Genomic DNA, 6098 nt, shown 5'->3' with positions numbered 1-6098 from the left:
CTGCTCTTTGTCACAAATTGGCTGTGAGAACTTAGGCAGTTGCCTAATCTCCCTGGGCCATTTCTTCTTCAGGACTGTAAGCCTCTTCAGTAGCTTTGAAGGAAGTGTAAGGGCCATCAGCACCATGTGAAACTTGTGACAGAGAACGGTGGGCCAATGCACCAGTACGAGTTTGTTTTAGGGAAATTACCTTTTATCCTTCACAAGATATAGGAGGCAGCTCAGGAACTGAAGCATCTACAGTTGTGCCAAGTTTCCATTCCATTCACCATTCCCTTCCTTTCTTTCTCCCTTCCTTTCTCCATTGAGCATTTTCTGCTATGTAATGAAAGTCAGCTCCCCTGCTAGACTCTGAAAATACGAAGTGTGTCCTTGGAGGAGCTGCCATGAAGGGTGGTGGGGTAGCTAGACATGTTAACCAGCAATTCCAACACATCAAGATAAATACTCTCATAAGGTAAGTAAAAAGTACACAGAGAAGGAAATGATTAGCCCTATCTGGGGAAGTCCCAGGAGGCTTCCTGGAGGAGGTGACATTTGAGCTGAGTTTTATTAAAGCATGAGACATTCCTCAGGCAGCCCAGGAGAGGAGGAAATTCGGTATAGAAAGGCTGGAGTGAAGAGATGAGGCTGGAGAACTGATGAGGAAGCTATAGCAGAGTCCAGGAAAGAAATGGTGAGAACATGAATAAGGCAGAGTCCACAGGATGGGGAGCAGGGGATGGGTTTGAGACACTTCTGGGGGAGAACACAGTGGAGAGATTGGTTGTGGGGAAGGGAGTAGGGCATCAAGGATAATGCTGAGGCCTCCTGCTTCTGGGAAGTTGATGCTACCTACAAGAGGGCCCTGGGAGGGAAGCAAGCAAACTCTGCTTACCCTGGGTAATGCTACTGAGTGCCATAAATCCCTCAGTTTCTAGGCTTTTATACTGTCTGTTTCAATTTTATTCTTTTTTTAGTTCCTAGGAAATTTTCTTAATCCCTGTGCCCCAAATCCCATCTTATCTTTTTTTTTCAGTACGCGGGCCTCTTACTGCTGTGGCCTCTCCCGTTGCGGAGCACAGGCTCCGGACGTGCAGGCTCAGTGGCCATGGCTCACGGGCCCAGCCGCTCCGCGGCATGTGGGATCTTCCCAGACCGGGGCACGAACCCACATCCCCTGCATCGGCAGGCGGACTCTCAACCACTGCGCCAACAGCGAAGCCCCCCATCTTATCTTGATTGTCCTAGTGGAAAAGGGAAAGGTTCAGGCTTGGAACAGGAGAGGTCAGTGGGGCAGAGCAGCCCTGGAAGCCTTCCTGGAGGAAGCAGCAGGTAACCTAGCTGGGACCAGAGCAAGATCCACAGATAAGGGATAGAGTAGGCACTGGGTGAAAACCTTGGAAGAGATGACTTCACGTCCTGTTCACCTCTCTGACATTCCCCAAACAGAAAAGCGTGATGGGCTCCATTTCTGTTGGAATTAGCTCTGGTTGTTAATCTCTTTCCACCTGGGGACTTTTCCTTCATAAGCTCTGTCACGCACAAACTCTTAGCTCTTTCTACAAGGGGTTGATTTGCTCACAGCGTTCCCTAAGGAATGTAAATCACCACTAAGTGTGGGGAGATCTGCTTTGTCCGCTACATCAATAGGCTGCATATTGGAAGAGATGCTCCCCATAAGGAAGAAGGCAAACCCCACCCCCATCCCAGTGAGCTCAGTCCAAGTCAAGCTCATGTTCAAGGCTACATGGCTGAGACCCACAAACCCTGGACTGGGGTGGGGTGGTGATAGGGAGACAAGCTGGCAGGTGCAGGGACAAGGAGGCCTTTGGGCTGCTCACTAGCCGAATCCTGTTCCCGTGGACACGGCTCCAAGGATGGGTTCATTTCTGGGTATAAGCATAACTCTGAACTCAAGAGAGAGCACTGGAGATCTTCCCTGCTTCTGAGTCAGACCCTCTGTTAGAGGCAGACCTTCCTCCCCGTCCCTCACCACCAACAGGGTGTGTAGTCTGTTTCTTTTATTATCATTAATGTTATTTATTTATTTTTGGCTGCGTTGGGTCTTCGTTGCTGCGCACGGGCTTTCTCTAGTTGCGGCGAGCGGGGGCTACTCTTTGTTGCGGTGCATGGGCTTCTCATTGCGGTGGCTTCTCCTGTTGTGGATCATGGGCTCTAGGCACGCGGGCTTCAGTAGCTGTGGCACGTGGGCTCAGTAGTTGTGGCTCACGGGCTCTAGAGCGCAGGCTTAGTAGTTGTGGCACACGGGCTTAGTTGCTCCGCGGCATGTGGGATCTTCCTGGACCAGGGCTCGAACGCGTGTCCCCTGCCTTGGCAGGAGGATTCTTAACCTCTCCGCCACCAGGGAATTCCCTGTAGTCTGTTTCTTAAACTTCTTTGGGTGCTCTGGATTTCATTACCACAGCTGCCCACTTCTCTCCATAAGGGACTGTAAAACTGAATTGCAGGGCTTCCCTGGTGGCGCAGTGGTGGAGAGTCCGCCTGGCGATGCAGGGGACGTGAGTTTGTGCCCCGGTCTGGGAGGATCCCACATGCCGTGGAGTGGCTGGGCCCGTGAGCCATGGCCACTGGGCCTGCGTGTCCGGAGGCTGTGCTCCGCAACGGGAGGGGCCCCAACAGTGAGAGGCCCGCGTACCGCAAAAAAAAACAAAAAAAAAAACTGAATTGCAAAGCCAATTTTTTTTCTAATTTGTTTTTTTTTAGCAACACACCCATTCATGCCAGAGAAATAAGATGGGGAGAGTTCTCAGCACCACTCCTGTGGAACTCCCTGCTCTCCCGCCAGGCACAGGCTCACTCAACTCTTGGAAGGAGAATGGATGAGTTACTGCAACTTTGAGAGGCAGAACCAGAGCATAAGGTGGAAGAATACAGCAACTGCAGGCTGCACAGCTCAGAACTCCATCAACATCAAGTCTGGCATCTGCAGGCTGCCTTGGGGGCATGTGAGCATTGGCTCATTGGCAGAGGAACCTGCAGTGTTGACACTTCCGCACTTTTCCAGAGCAGGGATGTGTGAGCGTATATGTGTGAGGGTCTGGGGGGGTGGGCGTGGGAATTAGCAGCAGCAGGCTGACTAAGCAGGCTGACTGGGTTTTTCACCTGATGCAATAATGAAAATGAAAATGAGTGGAAGAATAAGAATGCTTGGTATTTGCCTTGCCCGCTACAGTTTCTGAAGCTCAGAGATCTGCTCAGCCATTATCTCATGTGTTCCTCATAAATGTGTGTCATTCCCAGGTTACAGTTGGGAAAAATGAGTCCCAGAGAAGTTAAGCAACTTCCAACTTGGAAAAAGATGTCAGACTTCGATAGTAGGCCAGAGGAAAGTTGCATTGTCACTGCTCCTTCCTCTACATTCCCTCTTGGGTCCCCTTAGCCCAGCTGAGTTAAGCCGGGATCTTCAAAAGGAACATCAGAAAAATTAAGGAAAAACAAAAGGGAAATAAACCCCCCCAAAGCACATGAAAATCCTTAGCCTTTGAGTTTGGCAAATACAGGTTCCTGACCCAGCAGAGAACGTGGGGCCTTGTGCCACTCTAATTCCACCGAGAGGAAACTTTTTTTCTTTCTGAGGAGATAAACCAATTTTATGGTCTATCATTATGTTATACGAAAGATCTAGAAATAACAGGTTTGTAGAGAAGAAATAAATGAATGGTAAATATGAGACAACAGAAATAAGTTAAAATTGAATTATTTTCCATGATATTGGGATGAAAAGCATTTCGAAGCATGTAGGTGTGGCTTTAGGGTAGGTTTTGTCCACTGGCCAAAGCCTGTCATAAAATTAAGGTGTTCAGCACCTTGTCTGCTCTACTGGCTTTCGATAAAACTGATGCATTATCCTGCCGTTCCCCTGCCCTGGAAGCTACAGCCAGCCAGGTGGGGTCTCCAGGAGGAGGCCTTCTATGCCTTCACCCTGAACTGAGACAGTGTAGAATGGGGCCCAAACTCTTGCCAGGTCCTGCCCTCAAGGAATCTTCTGAAGAGCTACATCCAGGACTCTGTGTGTGTGTGTGTGTGTGTGTGTGTGTGTGTGTGTGTGTGTGTGTGTGTGTGTGTGTGTGTGTGTGTGTGTGTGTGTTACTGTATGCCTGCCCCAGGGGTGGATTTCTACGCTGGGAAAGGAAAGCCTTTTCTTCCTCTGTGTGTAGGAAAACACTTTCTTATGCCTCCCTGCTGCATGTGTCTGTGTGTCTAATGTGCTGATGAGAGAAACGACCTTTCACTCCTCGCCAGATCAGGGTCTGGGGAGGCAGGGAGCTGAATGGCGAAAGAGCTACTGATGCTAAGAAAATGTTCTTAGAGCAGCTGAGTACTTGTTACATCCTTCCGCTCAGGGTGAGCAAGAGAGATCCATTCTGGGTCCCTTCTCTGTGTTAAATGCTTTTATCTTTTAATCCTCAGAATAATTTAAATCAAGGCTCATGGACGTTAAGTTAATGCGCCAGATTCATACATTCAGCAAACAGGCAAGGTTTGAAGCCAAGTCTCTCTGATGCCAAAGCTGAGCCGTTTCCACTCTCTTCCCTATTCATCTCCATCATGGTCCGAGGGATTGGGACATTTAATGAGGGAGCAGGAAAAAAAACAAGTGGAAACAACCTCAAAATGTAAGAAGAGCCTCTCTGGATGTACATGCTCTCTCAGGTGGAACTGGGATGCCACAAGGCCCCACGTTCTCTGCTGGGTCAGGAACCTGTACTTGCCAAACTCAGAGGCTAAGGATTTTCATGTGATTTGGGGGTTTATTTCCCTTTTGTTATTCTTTGATTTTTCTGACGTTCTTTTTGAAGATCCTGGCCTGACTCAGCTGGGCTAAGGGGACCCAAGAGGGAATGGGGGCGGAGCAGTGGCAACGCAACCCTGGGGGCGAGCAGGGTGTGCCAGCTGAGAGGAAAGTGACAAATTCCAGAATGAAACACTCAGGCTGCTGTTTCCCTCTTCCAGAACACCCACTCCCAAGAGCTCTTCTCTTCGCCTGTCTTGGAAGAGGGGTGTGTGTGTGTGTGTGTGTGTGTGTGTGTGTGTGTGTGTGTCTGTGAAAGGGACAGGGATTAAGTCCTCAGAGACCAAGCTACTTGCTGTTGTCAGCTTCTTGATTCCTGGTCCCCCACGGTCCCAGCAGCATTCGGGGCACCCACATAAGCCCTGCCTCTTAGAGAGCACATATTTGGTTCCACTGCAGCCTATGTCCCATCTCTCATCCAATCCTGGTATTCAATCCTTTCCCTCTGGCTCCCAAACCTATTATTCCAGTACAAACTTTGGACCCTGACTACACCACCACAACAGGGTTCTGCTGTGTCAATGAGAATGTTTAACAACGAGGGTAGTGAAGGCACACCTTGCCGGGTTGGACACTGGAGAACTAAGGACAGAGAAGTACAATAGACAACAGAGAGATGGACAGAGGGATGGATGGATAGATAGATGACTGACTTTTTTGAGTGTCTGCCTTTGTGCCAGGAACTGGGCTACGAGCCTGAGTATTATCTTAATGCATCATCTTTTAACTCTATGAAGTAAGAATACACTATACAATGTAAGTTGTATTCATTCTCAAATAATTTAATAGGTGCCAGGCATTGTGCCGAATGTTTCACTTAGTCTTAACAGTAATCCATTTCTTTTGCATTAAGAGAATAATTAATACAGGGATTCCTAGCCCTTCCCTGAGGAGATACTGGAGGGGCGTGGCAAGTAGAAAGAACAGGAGCCTTGGCATCAGGCAGGCCCGAGCTCAAATCATGATAGGTTTGTCAATATGGGTGTGTTCTTTTTTGGAAAGCAATTAGGCGCTATGTGTCAAGGACCAAATTAAATCCACTACTGGGAATCTACCATAAGGCAACTCATGCCAGGCACTGTTCTAACTGCTTTAGATGAATCATCTTATTTATTTATTTATTTATTTTTAATTTATTTAGTTTTTTGGCTGCGTTGGGTCTTCATTGCTGCATGCGGGCTTTCTCTAGTTGCGGCGAGCAGGGGCTACTCTTCGTTGCGGTGCGCGGGCTTCGCATTGCGGTGGCTTCTCTTGTTGTGGAGCACGGGCTCTAGGCACGCGGGCTTCAGTAGTTGTGGCTCGC

The sequence above is a fragment of the Tursiops truncatus genome, chromosome 2 (assembly GCF_011762595.2).
Source record: "Tursiops truncatus isolate mTurTru1 chromosome 2, mTurTru1.mat.Y, whole genome shotgun sequence".
NCBI classification, from domain to species: Eukaryota; Metazoa; Chordata; class Mammalia; order Artiodactyla; family Delphinidae; genus Tursiops; species Tursiops truncatus.
Note: the sequence above shows the minus strand (reverse complement) of the source record.